This window comes from Vombatus ursinus, unplaced genomic scaffold (assembly GCF_900497805.2).
Source record: "Vombatus ursinus unplaced genomic scaffold, bare-nosed wombat genome assembly UNPS02014798.1, whole genome shotgun sequence".
Classification (NCBI taxonomy): domain Eukaryota; kingdom Metazoa; phylum Chordata; class Mammalia; order Diprotodontia; family Vombatidae; genus Vombatus; species Vombatus ursinus.
In genome coordinates this window covers 712,093-727,890 of record NW_020954576.1, presented here as the reverse complement: position 1 = coordinate 727,890, position 15,798 = coordinate 712,093, and the positions used below count along the sequence as shown (strand labels likewise).

The following is a 15,798-nucleotide window of genomic DNA, read 5'->3' as shown; positions in this document are numbered from 1 at the left end:
TCAGAGCACATTACCTGTCCCTTGTCTATCTAGAGTACACATGCTTTGAATGGAGCAATTATGGTCCCACACTTCCGTCGCCTTAAAATCTGCTCCTCTGACTTGGACTAGTCTTCTCTCAAGGGAATTTTGTCTATATAACCTGTTTAACTTAGCATTTCTGAGACTGCCAGGTATATCTAAGTCATTAAGCCTGGCAGGCCTAAGGCTTCAGTGAAAGTGGCTTTCAACCCCAGACCCCACATGTGTGAAGCCTTTATATTCTTGGCTCACTCTCTCTCTCTCTCACTCTCTCTCTTTCTCTCTCTCTGCTCCACATACATGTGTATGTATATGTACGCATACATACATATCTATCTATCTATCTGTCTGTCTCTCTGTCTGTCTATCTATCTATTTCTGGAGCATAGTGCTGCTAGGGGTGTATGCATGGGTTACTAGAGCAACCTTGCATGCTCTTTGGCCCATTCTATATTGATAACAATGCTTCTTCACAAGTGCAAAGAAGAGGTCTCCAGGTAAGAGATTGGAATTGTGCCACTCCTACCTACTGCCACCTAGTGGTAGTGGCAGCCAATGATGTTCAGTTTTTGTTTTTGTTTTTTCAGTTGTGTCTAGCTCTTTGTGACCCCATTTGGGGTTTTCTTGGCAAAAGTACTGAAGCTGCCTGCCATTTCCTTCCCCAGATGAAGAAACTGAGGCAAACAGTGTTCAGTGACTTGCCCAGGATTGTACAGCTAGCAAGTATCTGAGGCTGGATTTGAACTCAGGATTTGAACTCCTGACTCCAGGGCCAGTACTTTATCCACTGTGTTCTGTGACCAATGGTGAGGCCTTCTTAAAATGTAGGATAAGGACTTGTACCTCTGCTAGTAGAGGTAGCTTAGAGTATTGGGCTTGGAGTCAGAAACATCCATGTTCAAATCCTACTTTCGACACTAACAATTTGACTCAGGGATTTATCTTTTAGGGCATAGAGGATTATGATCTGCCTTGGTATAGAACATTCCCATCCTAGGAAACCCTGACACTGATGAATTTCAAGGGCAGTTCAGATATTTTCCTAGAGCACTTTGACATCCTTCTTTTGGCCCTATTGTAATCTATATGGTGTTACTTTTATTGGCATATGTGTGATATTTCCCTTTCATAGACTGTAAACTCCTTGAAATTAGGGATTATGGCATTTTCTTTGGCTAGGCAATGGGGTTAAATGACTTGTCCAGGGTCACAAAGCTAGTAAGTGTCAAGTGTCTGAGGCTGGATTTGAACTCAGGTCCTCCTGACTCTAGGGCCAGTGCTCTATCCACTGTGCCACCTAGCTGCTCCCAATTTTTTCATCTTTGTGTCTTCAACATCTAGCATAGGACCTTGGATATAGAAAATGCTCAGTCAATATTTTAAAAATTTGTGCAATTCATGTGATGCCTGATCACTATTCATTTTGGGATTACTATCAATTCTGTAATCAACATTGCCAAAATGGCTTCTTTTCACGAGATTTTGTTTTTACTGCTGATAATTAACACATTCCAACATTTGATTTCACCTGTTCTGCAAGGATTGTAGTCAGTGATAATATTGATGTTTCTTTTCTGCTTGTTTCTATGTTAGCCATGTCTTCTTTGTCCAAACACTTTGTCCAAACTCTTCATAGCCACTGCTGTGGCTACCTTTAAAAACTATTTACTTTATTGAATCCAATAATCCAATAAACATTTATTGAAAGCCTATTACTTACAAGACGCTGTGCTAGTCACTGGAGATACAAAGACGAAACAACAAACAGTACTTGCCTATAGGGAACTTGTATTCTACCAAAGGAACATATATAAGGTCATAGAATCCAAATGGAGAGCAAGGGACATTGAGGCCATCTAGTCCAACATACTCATTTTCCATACAAGGGAGTCTCAGCCCCCTCCCATCAATTAATGTAATCACAGAAGGTCTAGAATGTAATATCAGAAGGTGGTAAATATAAGGGTGGTCATGTGTGGTGAAGTGATCCCTTTATGAGGTATAAAACTCTTTGATTGAGTCATGAAGTAAATAGTATGATTGACTTTTCAGACAAGCTGTTATACCTCTAGGGGCTTTAAATAGCTTGTAGGAACTTCAGCAGTTCAGCATTTCTAGAGTTGGAGCCAGAAGTGAATGAAAGAAAAATCAGGCCGCTGAGAGGCAATTACTTTTGAGGGAAAGGAGATTTTCTCTTCTCCCTGCTCTCTCCCCCATCAGAGTTACTGGACCATTAGGATGAAGGTAATTCTGTCAGAAGAGAGACACACCAAGGACAAACACAGATGTGGAAAGACTGTCTCTTAAGGGAGGAGACAGTTTTAGGAAGTATGATGCCTTGTGGTAAAAAAAAAAAAGAATACTATAGACTCAAAAAAGAAACAGAAAAAGGAAGCAGAACCTGGGCAATTAGCTGAGTAGTCCATCTAACAGAAAGTTGCATCCAAAAGGAGCTGTGTAAGGATTTGAAAAAGAGATAAAGGATTTCCAGTACTAGGAGTTATTGCTACATATGTATCCTACATGTGTGCATTATTATTGTGCTCCATGTTTGAATCCCTTATTCCTTTGGATGCTGTTTCTATTTGTGGGAGAATGCATCTCAAGATTTTGGCAAGGGGTGGGGTTGGAGGTGGGTGGAGGGAAGGGGAGAGGCAGGAAGGAATGTTTTGTACCAACTGTTCTTACTATACCATCTTCAATCTTTGCTAATTGCTAATTAAGTGTTCTGGTTGATTGTTAATAGCTCATCCACCAGTGGGGGCTCATGAATGATAGTGTTACAAGTTCAGCCTTTCAGGGTAATTCCTAGAATGCAAGTATTCTTTAGAGTTCTACATTTTTCACAAGCCACCCAAAATCCTTTGGTGGGCTGCAGGTTGTGCAGGCCAGCTCTAGGTACCAGACACACAAATGTGAATATAAGCTGGAGAGTAATGCAGAGAGGTTGTTACATATAGATAAAGAAATGGATGTTTAGGGAAGTTAAATGACTTCCCTAGGTAGTGTCAGAAACAGGATTGTGCTAGAATGTACTTTTACCATTATAGGTAAGGCCAGAATCATGGACTGTGGATCTGGAAGGAACCTCAAAAGTTGTCAGGCCCAATTCCTATCTAAATTATGAATCCCATCTATAAAACCTCTTGGGCTCCAGTTTTCGCTCTATGACTAACTTGCTCTGTTAACTCCAGAGAAATTGCTCAATCACTGCTTGCCTCTATTTCTTCATCTGTAAAGTGTGGATAATAATACCTAGTTGATCTCACAAGTTTGTATCAAGTATTGAATGGGATAAGGCATGCGAAAATAATTTGGAAAATATGGAAAATTTGGGAAACACTATGATGTGTTACTGAATACTAATGGGTATTCTGTGGGTATTAATTGCTTCAGTTCTGGATTTATAGAAGATACATGATAGCTGTCATTGAGTATTTGAAGGACTGTCATGGAAGAAGAATTAGACTCATTCTGTTTGGCTGGAGAAGGCAGAATGAGGAGCAACAGTTGAAAGTTATAAAGAGACAGATGTAGGCTTGATATCAGGGGAAAAACCTTCTAATTATTAAACTAGACCCGCCCCAAAGCGGAATGGACTGTATCATGATATTGTGGGTTCTTCCTTTTTAGAAATCTTTGATCAGAGAATGAATGGCTACTTGCTTAGTATGTTTCAGGGGAGAGTCCTTTCAGGTGTGGGTAGGATGAGCCGGCCACTGAGGGCCACAGCTCTCAAATTCTGTGATTCCAATTCTGTGTATCACATGTAAATCCTTATACCATTCTCTTTGGTTAAACAGCAATATTTTGGGTTCCAAGGATTTTGATATTTGCAGAAGGCAAAGAAACCCAAGCAAAGGAAGGTTGTAATTCATAATTAATATAGCTGGGAGGAAAGGGGACTTCTGCAAGTAAGCTTTGTGTGAAAGTGAGAAAGTAGATTGCTGAAAATAGATGAAATATGGGATGGATATTACTTAATCAATCTATAATACGCTGGAAGAAAAAAAAGGAAGAGTATTTTCAGAAGACATGGAAGTGCAATGAGGGAAAAATCATTCCATGTGATTAGTTTTATTGATGGTGGGAGCAGCAGGGCGGGGGTAGTGGTGGTTGTAGGGAGGTCAAAGAGGGTCTTAACTTAGTTAATATCTAATTCTAGGCTTTTGGTAGGGCAAAGCATCCCCTGCTGTAATCCTATTAGAATGTAGCTTCTTGAGGACAAGAACAGTTGGATTTTTTTTTGTCTTTGAATCCCCAGTACCAGACATGTAGTAGTAGCTTAATTCTTGTTAAATTGGATGGAATTACATGTAGCAAGAAGCTCCCAACTCTACTTGGAGATGTGAGAATGTTTCAGAGTTAGAGACCAATGTCAGTAGGAGCAAATGCTTTTCTTCTTCCCAAGATGCCCCCCTCCATCATTTCCTTGTGCACTCCAAGCTCCTTCCTTTAACTGTGCAGTGTAGATTTTCGTAAAACTCAGCAATAAAGAATACTTTGTCAACTCTATTTCTTAATGATTGGGGTGGGCTTTTTTTTAAATTTTTTTTTGGAGGCAGCAAAGCCTCTTTTAATCCTATTGAACTATTTACTCAAAACTCCCATGGTCTCGTACATGCCAGACATGTACATGACAAGTCTCATTCTGGATTTGTGCTTTTGGAATGGGGGCTTTGATTCTGATCTGGTCACACTGTATTTCCATGCATGTTGCTGCACTTGACATTGTAGTGACTAGAAAGAATAATGATTAGATGAAAAGATGCATTACAACTGATTGCCCTCTAGGCAAAACATGAAGTTTTGGAAACTTCAAATGATTCCACAAACGGGGCAGAGTGCAAGTATTACACTTTGGGAATTCACATTCAGTTGTTTGTTTTTCCTTTTTTTAAAATCAGTCATTTCCATTCCTCCAGCTCCTACCCCTTGAAGAAAAGGATTAGGATTTCCACCCATTGTTTTCCTCTCCTTTGCATCCTATCCTTGTTTTCTCCCCATTTCTGATGTGGCTTGGGGAACATGCCCAAGTTGACCTTCCAAAAACCCTGCTCTTAAATCAGAACTTGTAAACACATATGGAGAAGTGGCATGGGATGGTTAATAGAGGATGGGCTTCAGTCAGGAAGAACAGGGTTCAAGTGCTGTCTTGGATACCTACAATCTGTGAGACTGTCACTTAACCGTTCAGTGGTCTTCCTAAGATAAAAAGTTACAGAGGAGTTGTTCATCTTTCCTGATCCCTCTTAATTCTAGTGTCTTTCCTGAATTGATTACTTCCTATTTATCCTGCATATAGCTTGTTTGTACATATTTGTTTGCTTGTGAGTTCTCTGAGGGCAGGGACTATCATTGCCTTTCTTTCTATCCCTGGTGTTTAGCACAGTGCCTTGAACATAGTAGGCACTTAATAAATGCTTATTGACTTGGCTGATTTACATCAGTGAAGGGGGTTTCCACATTGGGCATCCCTCACACTTATGACATTGCTCTGGATTTAAAGACTCACAAACATGTATGGACTTTGGCTGAATTCTTCCTCTTCTGATGCCTTATTAAGGTCCAGAGATGACCTAGGGTTCTTGAGGGCAATGCCTGCTGAACACAAACTCTGGTAAGCCCCACAAAGCTGCCAAGACTTCAGACTTGGCTCTGGCCATGGACTGTATGTCTCATCCCCAGATTTACTACAAAGTGAGGGAGTTTTTGACCATGACAACCTCTAGAAGGGTTGAGATCTGCTGGGGTGGAGAGATGAAATCATAGATCTTGAAGTACTGAAATATATTTGGATAGCTTTTACTTAGTGTAATAAAAAACAGAATTGGGGGGGTTTTGATGGAGGCCTTTGGTTTCCTTTCCATTCTCCTGTGTTTAAAGGAATCTGTCCTGTATATTATTTCATGATGATGAAGGTGTTGTTCATTAAAGTAGCTATAATAAAAATAAATTGTTTACCTTGGAAAGGAAAGTCCAAGTATATTTCTTTCTTTCTTTTTTCTTTCTTTCTTTTTTCTTTCTTTCTTTTTTCTTTCTTTCTTTCTTTCTTTCTTTCTTTCTTTCTTTCTTTCTTTCTTTCTTTCTTTCTTTCTTTCTTTTCTTCTTTCTTCCTTCCTTCCTTCCTTTCTTTCTTTCTTTCTCCATCTATTTATTTGTTTGTTTGTTTGCTTGTTTATTTATTTATTTATCTACTTGTTTGTTTGTTTGTTTGTTTATTTATTTATTTGGCAATTGGGGCTAAGTCCAAGTATGTTTATTAGGGAAGCTTTGGTGGTACTACAGTCTGGTACAGTAGAAAAGGTATCATTGGACTTGGAGTTAGGAGGACCTAGGTTTGAATCCTACTTCTCATATTTACTAAATGTCTATCCAGGGGCAAGTCACTCATTCACTCTGAGCTTCATTTCCCTAGCTGTAGAATGAAGATATTAATACTGGAATATGTACCGCACTGGACTCTTATGAGGCGCAAACAAATTTACACATCACTTTGCAAACCTTACAGTGCTACCTAATTACCAGATATTGTTATTTTGTCTTGATCCTGTGATAATTTTTTTGGGGCCTAAGTTTTCTCTCCTGTAAAATGAGGGGGTTGAACTAGGTAATCTCTAAGATCCTTTCCAGTTGGGAGAATCTATGATTCCATTAGGCAGCTAGATGGCTCAGTGGTTAGAGTGCTGGGCCTGGAGTCAAGAAAATCTGACTTTAAATCTGACCTCAGACACTTACTAATAGTGTGAGGAAATAGCAAACCACTCCAGTATCTTTGCCAAGAAAACTCCATGGACCATATAGTCACAAAGAGTTGGATACAACTGAACAACAACAAATGATTCTGTGGACCCTAAATGGTAACAAAGAATATATCCCATAACCAGTACTTCCTACTGTTCCTATAGGAATGAAGAGGTTAGAGCTAAAGGGGACTTTAGACGCCATGGAGTCCAACCGCTTTCTTTTACAGATGACATAATTGAGGCCCAGAGAAATTCAGTGACATGCTGAAGGTTACAAGGTAGTTAGTGGCAAAGCCAGGATTTGAACTCAGGTCATTCCTTTGGACTTTTTGATTCTCTTACTGATTTCACTATATCTGGAATTTTCATATATTGAAGTATTAAGGCATAATAGAAAGGACACTGACATTGGAGTCAGAAAACCTAGTTTTCCACTTGGGCTCCATTGCTTCCTAGCTGGTTTTCCTTGAGCAGTCATTTAATTTCTCTGAGATTCAGTTTGCATATCTGTGAAATGGGAAGAATAATAATACCTTTACTCACTACCTCACAGAATTGCTGTGATTACTGAAGGAGACACGCAGAGCTTTGTGACCAACAAGCACTGTATGAATATGAGCTTTTATGACTTGGGAGGCTGAGCACTACTTTTGGAGTCAGAAAACCCAGGTTCAAATCTCCCTTCTGATATTTATTAGCTATGTGACCTATTGCAAAGTATTCAACCTTTCTGAGCCTCAATTTCTTAACTTGGTAAATGGGAATAATGATATCTGTGGCACTTCCTTCACAGGGTTGTTGGGAGGCCTAAATGGTATAATGTTTGCAAGGTTCTTTGCAAACTTTAAAGTGTCTATAAATCAAAACTCTTAATATATACTTATAATTACTATAAAGGCAGATATTACATTATATTATATTATGCTATATTATATTGTGTTGTGTTATGTTATATTGTATAACATAACATGTTATATTTGTTATATTATATTGAGGCAGCTAGATGGTATAGTGGATAGAAACTTGGACTTGGAATCAGGAAAATCTGTGTTCAAATCTGACCTCAGACACTTACTAACTGACCTTGGGCAAATCACTTAACCTATCTGCCTCAGTTTCCTCATCTATAAAATGAGATAATAATAGCACCTATCTCACAGAGTTATTATGAAGAACAAATGAGATAACATGTAGAGTGCTTAGCAGAGTGCCTGGTACATAGTAGGTGCTTAATAAATGCTTGTTATCCATTTCTCATCTATTTGTAAATTTATCTATCTCTCATCTATTTATCTATCTGTCTATCCATCTATCTGTGTTATAAACAATGTAATACCCTCCTTTCACAAGTGAACAAATCACAGTATGGTAGAAAGATCAATGACTCTCGAGTGAGGGGATCTGGGTTCAAATCTTGACTCTGATGCTTATTACCCATGAAACCTTGGACAAGTCCCTTCACTTCTCTGGGCCTCAGTTTCCTCATTAGTAAAATGAGGGGACTCAGATGGACTCAGAGGTCCCTTCCAGCCCTAGCTCTCTACTCCTATGAAGATAAAAATGACAAAATAGATATTTTTCTGTTTCTACTACTATTAGCAAACATTTATATAGTGTTTTAAGGGTTGCAAAGCACCTTACATATGTTATTTCATTTATTATTACCATTTTACAGACAAGGAAACTGAGGCACAGAGAAGTTAGATGACTTGCCCAGGGCCATATAGCTAGTCAGTGTCTGAGGCAGGATTTGAACTTAGTTTTTATCCTGATTCCAAGTTTAGTCTTCTCTCTCTACTACATTGTTTAGCTTGCCTCTGTGAAACAGTGACAACAACAATAACTAGCATTTATATAGCACTTTAAGATTTGCAAAGTGTTTTACAAATAATATCTCCTTTGATCCTCACAACAACCCTGGGCGGTAGGTGCTATTATTGTCCCCACTTTACACATGAGGAAACTGAGGCATAGAGAACTTAAGTGACTGACCCAGGGCCATACAGCTAGTAAGTATCTGAGGCTGGATTTGAACACAGGTCTTCCAGACTCCAGGTTCCGTGCTCTAACCCCTGTGGTACCTATTCATAGGATAGTCAAAGCTGGGTACCTAGTTATCACTGTGTTCCCACAAAGCTTTGTTGTTGTTCTGTCTTGTCTGACTCTTTGTGAACCCATCTGGAATTTTCTTGACAAAGACTGGAGTGGTTTGCCGTTTCCTTCTCCAGTGGATCACATACATAGGCAAACAGAGGTTAAGTGACCTGCCCAAAGTCACACAGCTAGGAAGTTTCTGAGGCCAGATTTGAACTCAGGTCTTCCTGACTCCAAGCCCAATGCTCAAACCACTGCACCACCTAGTTTCCCTGTGCTACTTAGCTAGCTTTACTTTTACTTTATGGTTTCTTGTGGGTGGTGTAGTCAGCATCTTGTTTGTCACATTTGCTTTGAATGAAGAAAAATAGCTCTAGGAAAGAGGCAAGGTAATGTAATGGGAAGGCCCTAGGTTTAAATCTGGGTTCAACCACTGATTCCCCAGGGGACCTTGGACAAGACACTCCCTTTTTGAGTTTCAGTTTTCTTTTCTATAAAATGAGAGGGTAGGAGGCACTAGATGTTTTCCAAGATGCCTTTGGCCTCTAGAGCCTATGAATGGTTTCCACATCTGTAAGCCAACTTTGCATCATTATTCTCAGGAAATCTTAAAAATATGTTTATCAATCCTAACTTTTCAACTACACAGTAAGATCCCCATATGCCTTATTCCAGAAGGTGGGAAGTAAAGAGGGAGTTTCGTGGAAGAGTATTGCCTGGCACATAGTGAGCAAATGCTTGTTGATTGATTGATTCACTGGTTATAGCAGTTTACAGCTAGGTGGCACAGCAGATAGAGCACTGGGCCTGGAATCAGGAAGACTCATCTTCATGAGTTCAAATCCAGCCTCAGACACTTACTAGCTGTGTGACCCTGGGCAAGTCACTTAACTCTGTTTGCCTCAGTTTCCTCATTTGTCAAATGACCTGGAGAAGGAAATGGCAAACCACTCTAAGATCTTTGCCAAGAAAATCCCAAATAGGGTCATGATGAGTTGTATGCAACTGAAATGACTGAACAACAACAACAACCAGAAAACAAACCTATTCCCTTGGAATATGACTGAGGGTCTGGTCTCAGGACATGGAGATGCCCCATTAAGCAATGTGTTTTTTCCTTAAAAACAAAACCAAACCTTGAGTGTCTTTTACTGGTCCCCAAGGTCTTTGTCATGTTGCTTCAAAGGAGGGAAGAACAGATATCTTGGAAAGTGGCTTACCTAGCGCACTGATTGAGCACTAATGATATGATTTCATTTTTTGTCTTCCTGTCCTACAGCCCAAGAGACACATTTCAGTAGCTTCTGAAAAAAGCATCTTCTAGGTAGCTGTAAAACAGAGCACACTGGGTTGCCACTTTTCTGCTTTTAAAAGGTGTAAATTTACATCTTAAGTGATGCCACCCTGTTCAGCCAGTCTTAGGCAAGAATAAAGTGCAAATTCCAAATTCTGCCCACTAACAAGATTAAGCACATTTCACTTAATCTCTGCACGTTGTTTTCAGGGGGTAACTGAAATAAAGATTAATCATTCTTGGACACTGCTATCTTAATTCACTGTAATGCAGGGCAGCAAGTTATATCACTTTTAATCATCTAATTTAACTTTCTATTGTCCCTTGGAGTGGGGAGGGTACTTGTAATGTGCAGGTATTAGCTCTAAATTCTTTTGACTGAAGCCAGATCACTTTGGAAGTGATCAACATCTCCAGAATCCAAACTATGTGTTGAATAGAGTTGTGTAGTCACAGCAAGGAACATCTGTGTTTTAAATGAAGGGTTTGCATATTTATTTATGGGTCAGAGAGTGGGAGGATGGCACGGGTGTGCAAACCCTTGCATTATTTTTAGTGTCCAGGAAAACGAAGACTTAATGATACCAAAGACAAGTCTATTCGAAGAAGAAGGAGTGCAAGTCTGCCCCTGGTGGCTCTGGGATTCGCATCAGCACACCTGTCTTATCCATACTCCACATCTGGGCACATGGTGCAAGCTAACCTCTGCTAGGACTTTTCATTCAGTCTGCTCCTGGCCTATAGCACACAGGCCAGCAATAAAAAATTTTGCTGGTTCTGGCAATCATTTTTCATGCTAGGTATCATAGAGGGAGAGGATTATTTTGTTGTTGTTGTTTTGTGGGGTTTTTTTTTTTTGGAGGCAATGGGGGTTAAGTGGCTTGCCCAGGGTCACTCAGCTAGTAAGTGTTTGAGGCTGGATTTGAACTTGGGTTCTCCTGACTCCAGGGCCAGTGCTGTTTCCACGGCGCCACCTAGCTGCCCCTGTTTTTTTTTTTTTTTAAAGAAAACTTTTTTTTTCTTATTTAGGTTGTCCCACAAGATCTCTGCTGCCTCATCATGGCTTGGAATTGACCCAGCTCTTGGTGTCTCTGTCCATGGAACACAAACTGAAGCAGATCAGAAAAATACAGAATTTCAGAACTGGATAGGACCTCAGAGTGTGGCTAGTTCAAACCCATACCTGAAATAAAAGAATCTGCTCTTTGATATAATCCAGAAGTACTTAAAGACTTCCAATGAGGGTAAGTCCTTTAACTCCCAATGTGGTGCATTCCATTTCTAATAGCTCTAATTATGAGGAAGTCTTTCCTTATATCAGGCCTAAATGGACCTCTTGGCTACTTTCCACTCATCATTCCATGCCCACTGGGGCTAAGCAGAACAAGCTTATTCTTTTTTTCCATTGCCAACCTTTCAGATCCTACAGATGCTATGAACTTGGAGAGGCTTTGAATTCAGATTCAGTGATGGACAACAAGAACCTGCCTAGCTAAGTTTTGACAGGTTCATCACAAGGTTGTTTAACCTGTCTCATCAATTCTTAGAGACTTTCTACCAAGTTTAAAAGAGCTGAAACTGGTATCGGTGGAGGGAAAGTACACAGAGAGGAAATTATGGCTTACTGAGATAAGGTAGTTTCAAACCTTTGAAAGGATCAGGTGATTGAATACCTTGGGTCATTCATTTTGAAATCACTGGGTTTTTGCAGAGCTATGAACTCATATAATTTTCTCTTAAAGCTAGATGGTACAGTTGACAGAGCTGCAGGACTGGAGTCAGAAAGACCTGAATTCAAACTGGGCCTCAGATGCTTACTAACTGTGACCCTGGGCAAGTCAGTTAAGTTTGTCTGAGTTTTCCCATCTGTAAAATGGGGATAATAATAGCACCTACCTCCCAGGGTTGTTGTAAGGATCAAATGAAATAATAGTAATCACTATATAAATAATAGCTATTATTATTATTATTATTTATCGTAAGTATGCCCTAACAATTTTGGTTTAGGCAATCTATTGGAGCCTTCTTTTTTAATCTCCTCTATTTTCATAGGCTCAGAGCTAGAAGGGTCCTCAGAGGTCATATAATCTACTCCCTCATTTGACAGATGAAGAAATTGAGGCTGGGAGAATAATTTGCCCAAGACCATGTAGCTAGATTTGAACTCTAGTCCTCTGCATCTAAGTCCAATGTTCTTTCTATTATGCCGCACTGCCTTCCCCCCCCACACCCCCAGAATGTCTCTTTTTTGGGTCTTTAGAAAGAATTTCTGCAGAACAAATTTACTAATGGCATGAGAGTTCAATCAATGTTTTTAAACATTTTAAAATAGGTTTTTAAAAAATTAAGTCTCAACTAGAGATATTTATAAAGTGCTTTGGAAACTTTAAAGTGGTATATAAATATGAGTCATTATAGTTATTTTCAAGGAAACTAGGTGGTGCAATGCATAGAGGACTGGACTTAGAATCAGAAAGACCTGAGTTCAAATCTCACTTCACTGTATGATCTTGGGCAAGTCAATCTTTTCCAACCTTAGTTTCCTCAACTGCAAAATGAGAATAATAGCACCTACCTTTTGCAGGCTTGTTGCGAGAATTCTAAAAAAAAACCCAACAAACAAATGATACGTAAAGCATTTTGCAAACCTTAAAACAGTAAGTAAATGCCAGTTATTATTATTATTATTATTATTACAATTATTCTTCAGTTGTTTCATATCAATTGTTTTGCAAGTGTCAGGTTTATCAACAAATTAAAATTAATCGTATGGTAATTTTTTTTTAATTTTAGAGTCATATTTTACTTATGGATATATAAATTTCTGGGCTGGAAGCCCCCAGATGTCTAGTCCAGTTTGTATTTGACCAAAAATCTCTGCGACACCGCAACAAAGAACCACCTGGTAGCTGACTACCTAGATTCTGAGTAAGTACTGGAGCAGTTTAATGGTTGTTTAGCTGCTGGCGGTCTCCTGGCCCTCTTCCTGAGTGGGGTGATGAGCTCTTCACTTGGGCTTGGTGGCTGTACTCCCATCTGACCTGCAGGGGTCGCTCTTGCTCAGATTCCCCTCAGTTGTCCATAGGACCCGCTCAGATTCCAGATTCCAGATTCCAGACTTATCCTGAGTCTGGCCCCTATCTGAGGCTTCAAAGCCTCCCATGCTACAATGACAATACTGGGTTTAATTTGAAGTCGAAGGAGAGATTTTGCTTAGTAGTTAAATACATCCAGGCAAAGTTTGAAAAGGGCATTGTTGGTCCTGAGATATCCCAAGTGTATTGATTTTTGGCTCGGTGAGAAATCTGCTGACAGCTAGGTGTTGGGACACACCGAGTGATGACCTTAGACTCAGGAAGACCTAAATTTAAATTCTGCCTCTGACACTTACTGTCTGTGAAATTACTGAACCTCTTAGCCTCAGTTTCCTCATTTGTAAAATGAGGATAATAATAATAGCACCTGCCTCCCAGAGCTGTTGTGAGGATCGGATGAAATAAAATATGTAAAGTGTTTTGCAAACCTGAAAGTATTATGTAAATTCTAGCTATTATTATTAATAAAATTGTATTATGTTATCTTTATTTAACCTTTTCTTCTTTTTGGTAAGCTTCTTGAGGGCAGTGTATGTTTTATTTTTGTCATTGTTTCCTCAGTGCCTGGCACATAGTAGGCACTTAATAAAAACTTATTGAATTGGGGATTGGAGGAGGACGGAAGGGAATAAGCATTTACATAGTGCCTACTATGTGCCAGGCACTGTACTAATAGCTCTTCACAAAGATTATCTTAAAAAGAAATATTTGAAGATACACTCCCCCCACCCAAGAGAGCTATGGAAAAATAAAGGTTTTAGCTTTAAACCTATAAATATGTCAAGATAGCAGAAGACTGTGGTGGTCATACAAGAGAAATACCAAGTGAATAATAATAGGACATTGTTCTTTGCCAATATGTGGATGCTCTGAATGCAAATCAGCAGAGGTTAAAAGGCCTAGGACATGGAAGAAATTAGGCCAGACTGGAAAAAAACCAAAACAAAACAAAACATTGAGATCTGGGAAGGTCATGCTTCTCATGAAAATGGAAGGCATGATTCCTGTTACTAGAAGTAGACTTCCTTCAAGCAACTAATGCTGATGTTTTCCACCCTACAGTGGGAATGTTACTGATGAAGCACCTGCTATAGCAAGCGCTTGGTGATTTGGGGCACAGAGTAAGCCCTTGTTGGATGTTTCTTAATGAGCAAATGGGAAGGTCTGGTCAAATCCTGCATGTTGATTTCCTTTGAAAGAGCTCTGTAAAAGTTATCATTGCTCTTCAGCATCTATGTTGATGAATTTATACCTTAGAGACAGCTCTTGCTTATAGACTATCTGGCTGAAGAGAGACTGACATTAATCTCTCTCATTGGCTCTTAAAGTTGAGGCAGTGGAAATAGAGGTGGATAGGTGGGTAGATACCTTACAGGTGTGGGTAGGTACTCTACAGGCACGATCACAGATTTAGAGCTGGAAGGGGTCAACTTCAACCCCCTCATTTTACATATGAGGAAACTGAGGCTCAAAGAGGGATGGGTCACATGGGTAGTGAATAAAAAAATCCTTCAACTAAACATTTCCTCTAAAGAGTGAAAACCAGACTGACTGAGAAATAGCCACTTATTTTTTCCCCTAGGTTTCTCCTCTTTCTTAATTCAAAATTATTCCTTTGAAAGTTCTTGGTTTCTTCACAGTGGCCTCAGGGAAGGAAGAAGATGAAATCAAAGGAAAGCAGCGACTTCAGATTTCAGTTAATGCTGTCAGGCTGCTCCTTTTTTATTTGTATTTAATGCTGTTGTATTACCCAACATAATGGTATCATATTTTTTCAACCTTCACCTCTCCAGTTATTATTCATTAGGAAGTAGAAATAGAAGGCAGGAGTCTAGAGTTATCTTCCTAGTCACACCTGTCTAGGTTTAGTTATTGGGAAGGACAACTGCTCTCCTACCAGTCCCTGCCCTCCTCCCCCTCCCATTACAAAACCAGATAAAGCTCAGGCTTCTATCTATACTATAGCTGACCAAGGTCTCTACAAAGATCAGTGAAAGTGTGATCACCTGAGCACCATTTTACTTGTGTGTTTTAGTGAAGGCAACAGCTACAGTCACCAGCTGCTGACCCAGTACACACAGCCTAGGAGAAGCCTCCCAGGGAAAGCTTTCCCATCATCCCCCACCCCTGCTGTCTCTTTAATTATTCTTTATATATTTTGTACTCACTTACCTGTGTGCATGCAGTTACCCTCTGCTGGAATGAAAACTGTCCAAGGGCAGAGACAATTAAGATTTTAGTTTTGTATCCCTCTTGGCTAATACAGTGCCTTACATATGGTAGGCACTTAAATACTAGTAGAATCGACTTGAAATTTATCTGTGGTAGTATTTACTTATTTGTATGCATGATGTACTCCTCCCCCAATGGGGGGAAGAATGTAACTTCTTCCTTCTTTCCTCCCTCCCTTCCATTTCTTCCTTTTCTTTCTTTCTTTCTCTTCCTTTCTTTTTCTTTCTTTCTTTCTTTCTTTCTTTCTTTCTTTCTTTCTTTCTTTCTTTCTTTCTTTCTTTCTTTCTTTCTTTCTTTCTTTCTTTCTTTCTTTCTT

General features: G+C 39.5%; 1 long non-coding RNA gene across 2 annotated transcripts in view; it reads left to right on the top strand.

The window, feature by feature from the left end:
* The window catches only part of LOC114050112, a 122,460-nt gene that overhangs the window by 10,941 nt on the left and 95,721 nt on the right, over window positions 1-15,798 (top strand). For both annotated transcript variants that reach the window (XR_003569933.1, XR_003569934.1), the window contains exons 2-3: window positions 11,185-11,399; window positions 12,949-13,083. This is a non-coding gene — a long non-coding RNA (uncharacterized LOC114050112). The remainder of the gene's footprint in view (window positions 1-11,184; window positions 11,400-12,948; window positions 13,084-15,798) is intronic.